Here is a 16,748-nt window from a genome sequence, read left to right as displayed (position 1 = left end):
ACCCCCCCCCCCTCCCCGTGTGTCTGCCAGTGGTGCTGTGCAATGAATCTGTACTGCCTGCAGCATATTTTGTGTTTGGGTTTTCACAGCCAGTTACAACTGTGCTAGTCGCGGCAATGACCTAGTGTGAAGAAATAGTCGCAGAAAGAAATTTGAAACATCTCCTCGGCCCTCGTCAACTAAACCAGTGTAGGACTGGTGTGTTTAATATTAAACAAATATATTCGTAGTAACGTGAAGTTTTGAGGCATTAGGACAAAGTTTTCCTCGTGGCTTTCACGCTGCATAGAGAAAAATAAAATTTGTTACATTTATCGGGGGGCAGCCAGCCATTAAGACAGCGCTGACCCATCTACACGAAAGTTCATCTCAGGCCTAAGCGACCAAAGGATTGCTCACACTACAAAACCAATAAAAAATGTTCACTTATTCTTTCAGCTTGCAAAATCTTTCAAGCAATTGCTGAAAGGCTAGAACTGAACCACATACTAGTGTAAGATGAGCGGTCGCCAAGTATGCACCTCACAAATGGTCGTCTCAATACTAAGTACACTCGTAAGAAGCTTTCCCTCTTGTTACAGTTAGTGACAAAATCCACACATGTCCACACTGCATTGCGCACAGGTAACAATCGGTATGTATACGGCCAAACGAAATTCGATGACCAAAGCTCACAGTGTTTTTCAATTATAAAGTCAAATAGGATTTTGTCTCAAAAGGTGGTTTAGACACCTAATGCATAGTTAAAATTGTGGTTTGCGTACTCTAACAAACGTCTTCAAACAGGCATGCAGGACAACCCAAAATTTAAGAAACGGTTTTCTTAAGAAGAAAGGCATCATTAAGAGAATCCTGGTACTGGAAACATTGTGTTTGACTAGATGCTGTGAATGCTGTCCTTCAACGAAACTTTGAATAGTGTCTGACACATGAAATAAGCATTCTTTATGTGGTGTGATTTTTTTGACAACAAGATTCACTCACCTTCTGTTCTCTTTTTTTGTGGTTATTTGGTTTGCAGTCCGACGTGCTGAGCTGAAGAAAAAGACACAGATAGCGGCGGATAAAAAAAGTCAAGTATCACAACAATGCTACCAGAAGTGAGAACATTATTTCGGGAAGAAGTGTCAGCACAAATACACTTGCTACAATGCAATGCCCAGCATTGGACACCAAAGATATGTAATTCACTGAATTAGCACTGAAATCCTCATACTTACAGTATGTGTGCTCGTACAATGCATAAGCCATATTTTCCAAGATGAAAAATTATGAGTTCTCCAAGAAATAGTGTTGCTACTAATTTATACGATTGTATTAATTTTGTAAGGAATAAAATACAGTAGGCTCAGTTCTATGGTTTCTTTTCTTGTTCAGTTGAAGGCTCCACTATTTACGTAGGCGCTCGTGCGCTTGTGCGTGTCGAATGCAATCCCTCAGTGTGCAAGGCCCAATGACTGCTTCTTTTGTGTTTCATTGCTCTACCCAGAGACCATTCAGGAAAAACATAAATAGGGACTTCAACCTATCAACCACAAAACAGCAAGATGGATAGTTGGGAAGTACACAAAGGAAGATTCCCCTTTTGGGTTAATGAATTCTATTAATTTTTATACCTCGTGTTCACACAGAAAGATTAGTCGCATTGCTTTCTTAGATAACTGCCTCTCACGAAAAATTAAATCAAAGCTACCCAAATATGCCAAACCTCTCACAACAGAGTATTTATCATAATCGTCAACACTCATTGGCTCCTATATTCGCTACAACGGCTATAAGTGCAGATTAGAATTGGATTCTCGCAATATTCCTTGTATCCTACATTTTTTGCTGAATTAGAAAAGCAGCTGTTCCACCAAACATTGGGGACAGACATTCATTTATGGTCAGCACTGTGTCATTTTGTCATTTCATTTTTTTGTGATTGTGTCATTATTTCTCCACCAGTACCCACTACTTCTAGGGCCAAAGTATTAGCCTGCAGTGTAATCAAATTAATAAAAGTGATATGCCGCATGCAAAACAATGTGCTTCCGCATCCCGTCAGAAGTTTTTTCCAGGTGACTCCATCCATTTATGAATGCTTGACGTACTTTCGGTGGTCGCAAATGCTCTGGTGAAATGACCAAAATTAGCAGACCGTCGGTTAAGTTCGGGCCCCTCCCTTAATAATTAAAACAGCCCGGCAACTGGATATCTTCAGCTGGGGCTAGCTTGCTTACCTGCATTGTGTTTGGTTCCCCGCCTGCCGAGCTGAGTTAGGCGGGAGGAGCGTAAAGACAAACCGCGGAGGCTTCTTTGTTATTCCTCGCGCTTTTGTGTCCCCGGGACGAGCAGTCCCGGAGACGACGCTTACAAACGCGTCCGCCATTCAATATTAGCTGAAAGCGATGTCAGCTTTCCAAAGGAGTATTTCCTTCCCTTCCTCGGAGAAGCCGGCGGAGGGGGCCCGTTGATATTTTAACTACCGCGATTACCGCCACGAAAATCCCCGAACCGGACGGGAGCTGCACGTCGGTCAAGGGGTCGAGCCTTAGTCACCAGACGTTCAGTTTATAGTTTATGACAGTTGTACTGCTCAAAGTTACTGGCGAAGTTGCCATTGGTCACACGTCTGAGCCTGGTGACTTTGTTAGGCGCTTTGTTAGGCGCTCCACGTGTCTACAAAGGAAAGGAATTTTGGCGGGGCGGAGCACAAACATAGGCGTGAATGGGAAGGTATGCTTTTCCTGTCGTTAGGCCTGCTTTTTGTGGTTGGTTTTTATTTCTGTAATATTTGTTTTTTGCAGAATACTTTTGGGTTTCTGTATGATAGTGACAGAGATGGGTCACGTGACTATTTTGAACTCACCTAGTTTTGTTTGTCACAGCGGTCAATCAGTGGCTTAGTACGGGCTAATCAATGAGCCGTCCCCACTCTCAGATAGTGAGAGAGAGAGAGAGAGATGAAACTTTATTCTGCAGCTCAAGTCCGAGCCGCGGAGTCGTCCTTTTGAAGGCGGGGTTTTGTAGGTAAAACGGAGGATTTTGATGTTTTCGGGACGGATTGGAACGAGAGAGACGAGAACAGAAAAAGAGAGAGGAAAGCCGCGAGCCCCACTCGACGCGGGCCTTGCCCGACCTCTTGCTTACGATCGCTAGCCATGAGTTCTAAATACGTCATGTAAATACACTGTACACATTGTACATTTCAATTTTACTTGGAGTAGGCCATCGTCGGCTATGTGCCGTCTGCCAACAAGCCAGCAATCGTCGTTTCATCGGATCATCGCATCGATCGATCGACGTCGGCGACCGATCCCCACCTTCTTGAAATTTAACTCCATCGAACTGCCCAGAGCACTGGAGCCAGGCATTTGCCGGATTCATACCGCTCGAAAAGTGGTGACGTCTAAATATCTTTTCTGGTTTTCAGTCGAGCGCCAGCCATCTCTAGAATATAAAGAGCGTGCTCCCTGAAAGGCTCAGAAGAGTGTGGAGGAAACGCAAAAACTAGAATTTAAACAATACCAGTCAATCTATAAAGAACTTTATGATGAATATAGGGCGCTGCACATTACACCCAAAGAGAGCAACGTTAGGAGGTGCCCAAATGACTTTTGGAAATGAATATATAATATATCAACGCAAGTGAAAGACAACAGAACTAGTCGTCATACCTCCGACGCCGTAAACATTGACGAAGTTCTATCCTTGTTTGCTGAGCAGTGTGAAACAGCATATAGACATGCTTGTGATGATTGCTCGCCTCCAATGGTCAAGGCGTGAGGCAATGCATAAAGCGCGCCATTTGTTCAAAACGACGACGTGACGAAAAGCCTCCAGGACGCGAAGCCCTTGCTTTTGTGTTGCCCTGACGGAATTCGAATATCCCTTCTGAAGGCATTCGATGCGTTTACCATTTCATTGCTAGACTCGGCATTTAACACGTGCGTCAATACTGGCACGTTTCCCGAGTGCCAAGAAATTCCTAGAGATCTACGTGGGCTAATCTCTGGTTCAAACATTCATTTAAAAAAAATACCCGCCAGTACCCTCCCTTCCTGCTTCTGAAATTTTTAAAAGCGTTATTTATTCTGTCATTACATATGCAGCAAGAAATGTACCTGTTGAAATCAACATGTATTAGCACGCGGCTGCTCGACCACTAGAAATTTACTTCGGTTTATGGAATATCTGCAAACAGCAGTCAAAAACCCAAGTCAACTTGGCAAAGTCTCCTATAACCTTAGTAAGCCATTCAACGTGATTTCACGTCCACTGTTACTTACAAAGCTTTGAAACATTCATATTCCTAATCCGTTAACTGCGCTGCAGCATGAATACTTTACTGAGCGCCACTGGTATGAGCGCTGCAACAAAGAGCGGTCTAGCATGTACTCGGCCTAAAATAATGTGCCACAGAGCTCCGTGCTAGATTTTCTTTGGCTTTCTCTCTTGATTAGGTAAGTTTTGGAAGTGATACATTCTCCATAGTTATTGCTCCATGCAGGCGATATAAAAATATAAAAGAAATTCACAACATCTAGGACTGCGCTATGCTGCGACTTGGCATCGCCACATTTTCGCAGTGGTGCGACGCCACGACGTCCATGCTTAACACCCCCTAAGACATCAGTAGCGTAATATGTACGTGCAAAGATATCTCCATTTTATCTATCGCATATGTGGAGAATTCTTCTATGGGGTGTACATGATCAGAGACCTTTGAGAGTCTTATACCCCAAGCTTACATTTTCAGCCTATATTAACCAGATTACTGGTTGTTCTCTACGAACCCTACTCTGCCTCATGCCATCTATCTCTCGAAAAAACTAAACTTTATGTAGTTTCCAACTGGAGTTTCTAGGTATCGGCAGCGAGCACCTTGGCTCTAGAAGCGTCTTCGGCCCAGAGGTGATCCTCTCGGCTGAAGCAGACCTCTATGGTATCCCACTGCTCACTGTTACTAACCTTCCGACCCAGCGTAGCTGCCTCTGGGCATTGCCAAAGCACATGGGCTCCGTCCACTCGTTCCTGGTGCCTATGGAGTTCTGGGAGTCACGCCCTGGTAACAGAAGGTGTATACAATCGGGCTCGGATATAAATGTTTGTGGAGAAGTCGAGAGATCACAGATTGTCGTTTAGTTACGAAGGGTTGCGCAGGTTCGAAGTGGGCCCGGGACAGCAGATAGTTGTTGGTAATATCCCTCTTTACGTGAGTTTGACCCATCCCGGCAGCGAGAGGAATGCCTCCTGTAAGCTCACGTCAGCTCGGTCGATGAAGCCGCGAGTAGAGTCGTGCGCGGATTCGTTCCCGGCCGTAGCGAATGGGCAGGTGTTATTATGAGGTGTAGATTACTGCTTCATTTTTCGGGGTGGAACGCTTAAGTTAAAATTGTGGACGCCTCTCAGCAATGCATCCCGGGGAAGAAATTTGGAATTGCTGCGTGGAGAATATTGTGGTATATTTCTGGAAGGCCCCATCTTCCCCGAAATGGTCGCTTCTTGGGCCACCACTCAGTCGGCCATGCCAAGAGAGCCAGAGGCGACGGAAGTTTCTTTATTATTCACTATTGCGATGTCCACTGCGTCGTGACCAAAAACGTCGGCCGCATCCACGTTATCGCTTTTAGCCTAGTGGCTCAACAATCCTGACACATTTTTTCGGCTGTAGACTTCTCTTTGTAGTCATTCATTACAGTATGCATCGGTTGTATGAAACGGCACGTGCCAGTGCAATGCAGCGACCATTGGTGGAGTGCAAAAAAAATTCTATTCGTTGTAAACATCCCTGGTTTAGTCGAACCTAGAACATAGCCTCGGTAACTATACAAACGTGTTGGGTGCTATCTACATAGGAACTCCGACACGGAACATCATGGACACCCTTATAGGGTGGCCATGCAACTTCGCGTCCACGCCAGAGGCTTAACAAGAATTTCATGGCACGTATTCAATATATACACAATGTGTACCCAAAATATTTTATTGTTGAGCCTGCCCATTTAGCCGTTTTGAAGGGGCCTGCGCTGCTTCGAATAATGACACTACTGTAGCGTCATTATGTCAAGCAGTGTTATTTCAAGCAGTATTACGCTGTATTTTTTATTGTGCAAGCTTATTGTTTATTTGCTTATTTTGTGTATATAAGGCACCTTACTGCCTTCCTATAAACGTGACTGTTAGCCATTACTTTGTACTGTTCGAGATGTTTATCCTCCGTGGATAGCCGTTTATATCGAGCGTTCAATGTGCATTTTCTCACTCCATGTTCAGTATAATCCTGCTCATAGCATAGTATTTCAGTGGTCTCTCTATTGCGTTACACTTTTATATACCGTACGTACGTGTGTTTTTGTTTTTATCGCTTGGGACAGAGTTAGTGGGCTCTGTCCTTTTGCTGTCTGGAAACGTATACTTTTAGAAAGGCCGACTGGTTAGTCGCGCGCACTCTAGTAAAGCCCAGATTCATGGATTGATTTGTTGATGTATTGAGTGAGTGCTTATTTGACTGATTGATAATTATGATAGTGTGCTGTAATATCTTTATCACAACTACAAACAACGTCCCAACAAACACGTCCCTAGCGCGCCCCCTACTAAACCGCCTTGGTCTGCTATATCTCTTTAAACCTCGATACCAGTGTTGCAAGCCACTAGGAAGCAAGTAGAATTGTAGTGTTCTTGGAATCATAGGGTAATATAATCTTTATGAATACATTATGAGTATGAACAAACATTTACTCTTTTTCGGCCGCAAATGTTCAACTTCCTCACTCAAACAAAATGTGAGCTTCGTGTATGGTCAGGGAATCCATCGAAGAGGTTCTTGCTACGTTATACGGATTTTCTTGTGGCAGAAACTGAAGCTATGCCGGTTTCATGGAAAAAATTCGTTCAACGCTAGTCATTATATACAAACTGCGAAGCGATGTATGGCGCCCTATTGAACGCCTTTACTAGCTAGTACTGCGCTTCACTAAAAACAGTCATGTTCGATCGCTTAAACACGGCTCTACGAATGTATCCGCTGGAATTGACCGGTATTGTTTCAGTTTTTCTGAGATACAGAGGTTACCCAGCGTCACTGGAATACCGCTTGAAATTTTCGACGTAGTCACTCTATTTAAAAAACTGGTTGATTCCTCTGCCATACGAATTGGTAAAACACGAAAGTGAAATGTGCAGCGAAATCTGCAGTTTAGCATGATTTGCATGTCGGCGGCTGTCTTGTAGGTTTGTTTGGTGAGTGACGTCCTGCTGGCTGGTCGCTTCGGCAAAGGTGTACTGGCGTCATTTCCGTGATGGATATGACGTCAGTGAAATCTTGGTGTCTTCTGGCATAAAACACATTAGTGTTAAAATATAAAACCAGACATCGAACAACCCCAAGTATAAAGTACTCTTTAGTATAAAGGTTGCTTCGCCGCAAGAAGACCCTTTGTGCGGGGCTGCACCCTTTACAGGCCACTTTGTCATTTCCGTGACGGATATGACTTCAGTGAAAGCTTTGTGTGGCCCGGAATAAAATACTTTTGTGTAAAAAGACTGCAAACAGTTAAAAAATACACAATAAAGGAATTTGGTCTGGGTGCTCTGGTTAGGAGTCCTAGCAATCAGAAGCAGCAGTTACGGCGGTAGGTGCACGCTCTGAATCGGCGCACTCTATTTTTAGGCGCCCAAAGTTTCTTGCTTGGCAGGCACTGCTGCTGAGTATCGCCCATCTACCCCTTCAACAACGCTCCGTCACGCCTGCGTGTCGCCACCTACAGTGTTCAAGGGATATGCAAGCAGCGGTTGCGCATCCTGCTCTGCACATACAAAAAGGGTCTATAAGGACCACTCTGGGCAGCTTGGTATCCATTGCACCAGCACCAGCAGCAAGGCGGAAGGTGCGCGCTCTCAATCTGCGCACTCTGTATTTCCAGGTTGGTGTGCTTGTTTTATGTAACTATTCTGTGCTATAAAAATTACCGTCACCGCTGCTGCTCAAAGCTGCTAGTTACCTGTATACAATGCCTACTTGTGCTGAACTTGCTAAAAGAATTAACGCGCTTGAATCCTCGCTTAAAAAGCAATTAGAAACTGCAGTTAAAGAGGTAAAGGCAGAGGCTAAGAAAAGACTAGATGACGAAGCCCTTAAAGAGCATGCGAAACTATGTGAAAGCGTTAAGTTCCTCAGTGCTCAGTACGATAGCATGCGTATGAAGCAGGATGAGCTCATTGCAGGAAATAAAGCGCTAAGGGCCCGTAACGAGTCTCTTGAAAGCCGGTTGGTTGAGCTTGAGCTATATTCTCGACAAGACACTATAGAAATTAAAAATGTGCCAACGACTAAAGGCGAGGAGTGTACTGCCATTCTAAAGTGGATGGGTGACGAAATCGGATGTACTGTGACACCCGTTGACATAGACACAGTGCATCTTTTTCCCACGAAATCAGCTAGAGAACAACATCATTGCACGGTTTTACAGTCGTGACAAAAAAATTACATCATCCGCAAAGCTCGCAAGGCTCGGCTTCGCACTAGCAACATTGGCTTTTCTGAATGTGCCGACAAGGCAGTTTACACGAATGCCAACCTGACTGATTTAAATGAGGAGCTATTTTATGGGGCACTGGTACTGAAGAAAGAGCACCAGTGAACATTTTTCTGGACGGATAACTGTCACACCCTGGCACGCAAGTCTGAAGATAGCAGGGTCTTTCGAATAAATACCGCCTCGGACCTTTCGATTTTCACTTAAACGACGCCTTGAATCCACTGTATCTGCTACTCCGTTTTTCTTTTCTTTCCTTTTTTTATGTCTCTGATCGCTGTTGACAACCTCAAACATGCTTACGTTACAGAAATATTCGCTAATTCATTTCAGTGCTCGCAGCATCCGCAAGAACTATGACGCATTTACCACTTTTCTTTCTGTATTCAATCACCAGTTTTCTTTTATCTGCCTTTCGGAAACGTGGCTTTGCGATGCAGATCATAGCATGTATTCTTTTCCACAGTATCAGGCACCGATCTTCTCATGCGTACGGTGGGGCTGTAATCTTTGTTTCTGGTGGGGTTTCGTACACGCGCAGGTTTGATCTTTCCTTCACTGTACCACTGTGTGAATCTGTGTGGATCGAATATGGCAAGTCATTCCTAAACAATGGAACAAAAATTAATCATTGGCAGTGTGTATCGCTCTCCTTCATCTTCTGTTCTGGAATTTCTGTCATATCTCGATAAATTACTTCACAAGATATCTCTCGAGAATAAGCAAGTTGTGCTAGTAGGGGAAATCAACATAAACTGATTAGATAGAGAACATAGTGTCTACTCGGCTTACAAGAACTGCTTCAGTGGCTTCAGCTATGAATCGCTTATTACCGCTCCTACAAGATGTGGACACCAGGGTTCACAATATCTTTTAGATCATGACATATGCAATTTTCCCCCGCCCCCGTGTCTGGCCTAGTTGACACACACAGTACAGATCACTTCCCAGTTTACACAGCAGTTAATGCTAGACGCTCCAGTGTCGACAACTGTTTTTATGCATCTGTGCTGGATGATGACAAATTTACCGATGCTGCAGCTACAACTGACTGGTCACTTGTCAATTCTGATAATCTTGATAATTGTGACAGAAATTTTGCGCTTTATTTTTAAAAGCCGTAACATCTCGTAAAGCAACTCCTCAATGGAAAAAAACGGTATACATTCCCCCGCAATCCAGGGATGACAAATGGCTTATTGACAAGTGTTCGTAAAAAGGATAACCTTTACAAAAAACAAAACAAAAAGACAGTCTTTTAATGTATCGCTCGCTCGCCGATGCAGGACATGTTGCAATAATTTGAAAGCTTTACTCCGAGAAGCAAAAAAGCGCAATTATGAAAACGAGTTGACTAAACATCGCGGGAAGCCTAAAAACAAATGGAACCTTTTGAACAACTTTTTAAACAAATCATCTGGAAACTCACGTATATCTGAAATAATATATAGTCGTATTTCTTTGCAACAGCCAACTTCTATTGCGAATGGTTTCAGCGATTTTTTTCTAGCATCCCTTCTTCAAAATCAGTCATTCCAGAATGTTCCATATCTCGGGTTACTTCTTCATTTTTTCTTTTCCCCGTAACCCCCCACGTGTGCTCAGTTCTTTAGAATCTAAAAAATAAATGCTCGGTTATAGACAATATTTCTGCGTATAACCTAAAACTTGTTGCTTGTAATATTTCTGGGATACCTATAGATATCATTAACCTGATCTTTCAGCAAGGCGTATTTCTTAAACTTTAAAAAAATCTAAAATCGTCCCGTTCTTCAAGAAGGGTGACAAAAAAACCATTTCCAATTATTGGCCAATTTCCATTCTTTCTTACCTCAGCAAAGTTATTGAAAAATTGTTCGTTGATCGTTTAAGTAATTACCTAAGCAAATTTATTAGACTTCATCCCTGTCAATTTGGTTTCTGTTCACGCAGTTCGATAAGCCTAGCACTAGTTTCCTTAATAGATTACTTAAAAATCAATTGACTCTGGTAAATTTGTTGGATCTGTCTTCCTAGATTTCACCAAGGCCATTGACACTAACAATCATGCCTCCTTGTTTAACAAAAAGGAGGCTTATGAGATAACTGCAGCTCCATTGACATTTCTGAAAAATTATCCGCAATAACCGAGAATGCTCGGTGTACGTAGCAGGTGCTTCTTCTGAAACAAAGCTGATCAATCAAGGCGTGCCCCAGGGATATATTTAGGGCCCTTTATTATTTATTATTTACATAATGATCTTGTAGATGTAATTAAATCAAGTTACTGCGTGTTATACGCCGATGACACGACTATATCTGCCGCGGACGACTCTATAAATGCTCTGACTTTACGTTTGAATAACACACTTCTAGATATTACTAAATGGTGCGACGAGAACCAACTTATTCTTAACCCAGCCAAAACTAGTTTATGATTTTTAAGTCTGTCAAAAATTATTGCCTTTTTATCAACCCTTCAACCTAGGTCCTCCCCCTATATCCGCCTGTGATACTGTTATTTTTCTTGGTGTATGTCTTGACTGCCATTTGAAGTTTAATATCCACACTGATCACCTCAGAAAGAAAACTGCCTTTGGAATTAGGGCTATAATAAACGCTCGTCAAGTTGTTCATATAAACATGCTTCTGTCTCTGTATTTCGCCTTCAATCATTCCCATATCATGTACGGTATTGCTGCTTGGGAAAACACGTATGACTGTCATCTATAACCCATTAGGCGCATACAAAATCAAGCGATCTGAATTGTCACTAATTTCTCACCTTACTCCAGTGCAGGCGACCTACTCCAAGACAATAAAATCCTACCTGTTTGTAAAATATTTTGTATAGCATAGCCGTTCTTTTGTTTCAATCGCAAAATGCACAGCTACCGTTTGAGTATTTAGATTCCATTTTCTTACAAAACAACACTCACTATGACCAGATTTGCAGCCAACCATAACTTTTTGCTACCCGCCTTGCGCACAAATTCTGGAAAAATGACCTCTGCCTTTGCGGCCATTTCTTTGTGGAATGACATGCCTCTTTCTGTTAAATCGATGTCTGTCATTATTCAAAGAGTCACTTAAAAGTTTTCTGTTAAAATATTATCTGCCTCTTTATGGACTTTTTGGGGGGGCTTTGGGTTTTTGGTTGTGCAATTTATATAGTTGTATTTTGATTGACAATGTCCGCCATTAAACTACAGGTGATCTTTTTTTTTATTTTTTTTTTCTCTTTTCTTTTCGTTTTTCTTCTTTTTTTGCGTTGCTTTTTGTTGCCTGATGTGTCACTTAATTTATAATAATTACTCTCCCCAATATATTGTATAATTGATTGCCATTCACTCGTATTACATGTTGTTTTTTTACTTAATCTAATTTATTGTTTGTTGTAATTCGTCGAGGATCCCGTTAAGTTCTTAATAAACTGAGTTCTTAATAAACTGAAAGTGAAACTGAACATAAAATACTATTGACACAATGCACGAGGATTACTTTTAGGATTACAAGGATTAAAAGGAGGCGTGCGGCCGGGTGTCAATTAGCCGCCGCTTATCAAAAAGAATGTGATAGAAATCTCACACGTTAAAGTTCCTAACCAAGTAATCAAGCGGCTCAAATATTACACATTCGTATAGGTCACAACAAAACGTCATTGCCCATTTGAACACAAATGTTGTCATCTATATTGATACGCAAATCAAAGAAAGCCGTTTGAGAAATGTACCTACGCCTATAAATTGCTATGTTGCATGCGTTGTATCACATTGAAGGCTGCACATGGTGACGGCGGTTTTATATTTTTAAATTACAGTGGTTTTATATTTTTACGCCTTTTATTGACGTTTACACATTATTGAGGTCTTCATCATGCCATTTGTAAACAAGGCGGAATTCCAAACCTTCCACATTTATACAGCGCTCGAAATAAGTTGCCCACAGAAACTAAACTACTAGAAGTATGTAGACAATACGGAACATGCAGTGTACAGGTACGGTGTCAGGCAGGGTGCTGGCTATATGCGCTCAATGTTTCTCATCTCATTTTTTACGCAGTCTATCAAGATTGCAACGAAATGGCCACGTGGCAAAAATGCTCTACACAATATATTTTGCTTGCTAGGATGATCTTTAATAGTGCACTGTTTTGGCGCTGCTGTAATCAGCGTAACTCAAAAACCTCTCGGGTATTCCACTAGAATCCTAAAGTGGCTTCATACAACCTGTAGTAATTTTTCTCGTAACCTAGCACTTTCCGACACCGTGACAATTCGGTTAGCAGGGTTTGTGATTGTGTGTTTAATTAGCACATTAGCGCTCTCTACTACTAACTGTGTTAGACTCTAAAACCAGCACTGTGCTGTCATTACAATAAATTCTACACAAGGACGTTTTTGATTTCACACTTCGTCGCTCATATTACTGATGTGACTATGGTTGTACCAATGATTGCTTTTTGTTTTTTTCTGGGGCATGCGCACCTTACCAGAATTCCTTGAAAGCAACTTACTTTGAAGTCCACGTTTCCCTGTAATAAAAGAAAAACGGGTTATATAACAAAACTCGCTTGTTGCAACACGAAAAATAAAAGTTTGGAATGATATAATCGCTTATTTCTCCGTGCTGCCGATCGAGCAACGAAACAAGACGATCCAAGTCCCCCTACACACTTTCAAATTTTCAAATTATTGCGTGACTGTATGCGCCATGGGTGTGAAACACAAAATACTTATAAACCATGAACTAAAACATAATAAAAATGTTAAAAAGTGTTTACAAGTAACATGCCGGAGTTTAAGGACATCGTATTTGAGAAAAGCGAGTTCTTTTAATTTGAGCTATAACAGCAATAGCCAAGTGATCTGAACTGAAATGCAAGAGCTAAAAATGGGACAGGTGCCTATTGTGCTCCACTGCTTTTAATTCCAAACATGATGCGCACATTTTCTTAAGCGATGATGTGCCTTGTTATTATCATTTTGTTGAAAGTTTTTATAGGTTCACAGAGTTCGCTCCCCCACCAAGTACAGATAAGTCACCAAATCTTTGTCTCAATATGCACAACAAGTACAGTTTAATGCACCCTCTCGTTTTTATTTTCGTTACTTCGCGTTTTTGGTATGTTTCTCGGTCGTTATTTTACACAGACCATGTTTTCGGACTACATTTATTTTGCTGTTCATTCTTAAGTTTGTTTTGCACACGTGTTCATTTTGCCCGCCTAATGTTCTGAAGTATTACTAATTTGAACTTACTTGGTGCCAACTCTCCAATCTAATGCTGAAAGAGGACCTTGAGGGAACCCTATTATAATAGCATGATCAGACAAAAAAGATTCGCCTAAAAATTTTAAAGCTCAGTGCATTAATCGCTTCGTAATGAGAACTACCCTCGCCCTTTTAAGGGCTTGAGGAATTCGTCGTGTATTCCATCCCGAATTTGTGCAGCCTGTAGGTTTTCGTGTCACCCAGCGTCCCGAGAGCGTAATAAAAGGTTATTTTCTCGGTCCGGAGAAATTCTTTGACTTGACCTACAAGCACCAAACCACAACGAAGCAAAAATACCGTGAGCTCTGTTTTAATCTGCTAGTGATTAAACTCCCGCTGTCATTCTAGCTAGGGCGGGTTATATGCTTATAGATACCGGTGATCCACCTTTGTTTGGTTAGGGTGTTAGTACTCACCCCGGTAAGCGGTTTAACGTGTTGCTCTCCTGCGAGAGATGCACGGTACTATAGCTCGTGATTCGCACTTTTGCATGTTTCCCCCCTTCGCAAGTTTTATGTGCACAGAGCAAGGGTAGATAATATTCGGGTAGATATTCGAGGCGCTCATTTTACAGTCCGTAGTTTGGAAGCAGTTACACATCCTCCGTAGAAAAAGTTGCCGCAGTTCGTAGTCACCGCCCTTTTACTTTGCCCTTGAGGTTGCGTACGCCAACTCACAGTAGGGAAACACCGAGGTAGCTTGTTATATAATCAAAATCGCAGTATCGAGCGCTGTGCTCATTGCGGGTCACAAGTGGTTTTTTCTTGTGTAAGTAGTTGCACCTAATTTTCGGTGCAACTACTAGGTGTATTTTCGGCACCTAATAAACTTAGCAAAATTTGTGGGTCTGTTGACAGGAAGCTTAAAGGCATGTCGCGCGGCACCGGTAAGGGTTGCGGGGTGAAGCACGTGTCTCCTTTTGTTCCATGCAAAAAGTGTGTTGTCTACCTTATACCATTTCCTTGTTGTTATGTGTATATTGGTCAGACAAGTCGATGTATCAAAGTCAGGTTGCTGGAACACAGAAGGTCTTTAGGAGGAGACACCTCCTCGCACGTGGCTCAACACGTATCTAAGTGCAAGTGCGAGCCTGCGTTCGAGCAAACGGTTATTTTATCTGTGCACAGGGATAAGTTAACACGCGAGATTATTGAGGCATATAATATAAGAAAAAAGGGGGTGTGGTGCCTTAGTGTGCCGTCGATTCACTTACATGAGAGTGAGTTTGAATTTTTAAATCGCTCTGTAACATAAATTTAACACGCGCCTTCATCCACACAGTCTGTTTCATGCCTGTCATGTTTTAGAAATGATACGCTGGATTGTGACGTATGTATGATGTCTGGTCACATGGGTTTAGGTTGTAGTATTTCAGTGCGTGTTTGTTCTAATAAAAATCAGTTGTGAGTCAGCGCTGTGGTTTGTCGTTTCTTTCCCTAGTGTCCGTGTTTAAGTGCGCTACCTTCAAGATGTCCCGTAAGTAGTTGCGTTTCTTTGTGATCAGTTTTGTTTATTCCTTGTATTTAGGTGCGTGTGCTCACAAATCTTCGCTGTTATACCGAGTTGCGGAATGGAAAATCAATGCTTTAAATGGTAATCTCCTACATACTGCGGTGGACAAACAGAGAAGAACTGTGAGCGTGAAAAGTAATGTGCAGAAAACTAAAGTAAAGCTCAATAACCTCAGGAGAGCACAGTGGTTTGAGATAGGTGGCGAGGCAGTGGAAGTGGTAAGCGAATATACTTGCTTAGGCCAAGTTGTGACCCCGGATTTCATCCTTGAGGCAGAGATAACTAGAAGGATAAGAATGGAGTGAGGGGCATTCGGCAGGCATTCTCAGATGATGAATGCCAGCCTACCATTCTACCTGATGAAGAAAGTGTATGACATCTGCATCTTACCGGTATTCACCTAAGAGATAGAACCTTGGAGGCTCACTAAAAGGGTGCAACCTAAATTCAGGACGACTCATTAAGCAATGAAATAGAATATGGTAGGTGTAATATTAAGGGGCAAGAAAAGACCGGAGTGGGTCAGGGAACAAACGCGTGTTAAGGACATGTTAGTAGGAAGTAAGAAGAAAAGGGCATGTATTGCGAAGGCAAAATAACCGTTCGTCATTAAGAGTAAGGGAGTGGATCCGTAGAGAAGGCAGTGGGCGGGAGAACGTTAGCTGGGAAGATGAGATCAAGAAGTTTGCGGGGATAAATTGGTAGCAGTTAGCACAGGATCGGGATAACTGGCGATCTATAGGAGAGGCCTTTGCACTGCATTGGGCGTAAATAGTCTGATTACGTTGTTGTTGTTGATGATGATGATGATGATGATGATGATGATCTCCAAAAGTGTGATGCGTCTTCTCACCGCAGTTATAGAACTGCGGTTTACCCAGCCTTATAGCTCATCGCTAACGTAATCATCAGGCCAAATTCATTCTGTCTTGGAAAGTAAATATAACGGAGTACGGTTCATTTTCCGCGAGCTTCCTATGTAGCGGCGCCCGTGCCAATCGCATTTCCCGTTCGTATATTCCCTCGTCAAAGAAAATCGAAATGTGAGGATAACTTGGTTCCTTCATTTGCTGTGACGCTCAAAAGCTATGTTTTCCCTAAGTTGCTTTTTCAGTACGTGTAGCAGCTTATTCAGCAGCAGTGTATGCCAAAATTGCTCAAACTAGAAATGTAAAAGGGAAGGAGCATTCTCATTTACTACCATTGCCTTTATGTGGCCCTATTTATCCGGCTCCAGCGCATTGAAAAACGGTGGGTTTTTTCGGAGATGTAGTAGCGTTGGCGCCTCTCGCAATGTTCATCGTGTTTTCCTTCAGTTACCTGCATTCCTTTCCTCCGGCGAGAGGGTTTCAGCTAGAGAAGGTGTGCTCTTGTCTTCATGCAGTCCATTATATGGTATTAGCAGCTTCAGCCAACGAGTAAAGACATAGACAGATAACACGAGGATTGGCACTAATGCTCG

At 42.4% G+C, this 16,748-nt stretch overlaps 1 long non-coding RNA gene across 1 annotated transcript in view; it reads right to left on the bottom strand.

Moving 5' to 3' along the window:
- Positions 1–16,748, bottom strand: part of LOC144167211 (uncharacterized) — a 102,959-nt gene that overhangs the window by 46,361 nt on the left and 39,850 nt on the right. Inside the window, exons 3-4 of the long non-coding RNA XR_013321888.1 lie at positions 13,018–13,035; positions 985–1,035 (exon numbers count right to left, since the gene is read on the bottom strand). This is a non-coding gene — a long non-coding RNA (uncharacterized LOC144167211). The remainder of the gene's footprint in view (positions 1–984; positions 1,036–13,017; positions 13,036–16,748) is intronic.

Source organism: Haemaphysalis longicornis, unplaced genomic scaffold, assembly GCF_048455015.1.
Source record: "Haemaphysalis longicornis isolate Haplotype H1 unplaced genomic scaffold, Haemaphysalis longicornis Haplotype H1 scaffold_2, whole genome shotgun sequence".
In the NCBI taxonomy this organism is placed as follows: Eukaryota; Metazoa; Arthropoda; class Arachnida; order Ixodida; family Ixodidae; genus Haemaphysalis; species Haemaphysalis longicornis.
This window is presented reverse-complemented; position numbering and strand designations above follow the sequence as displayed.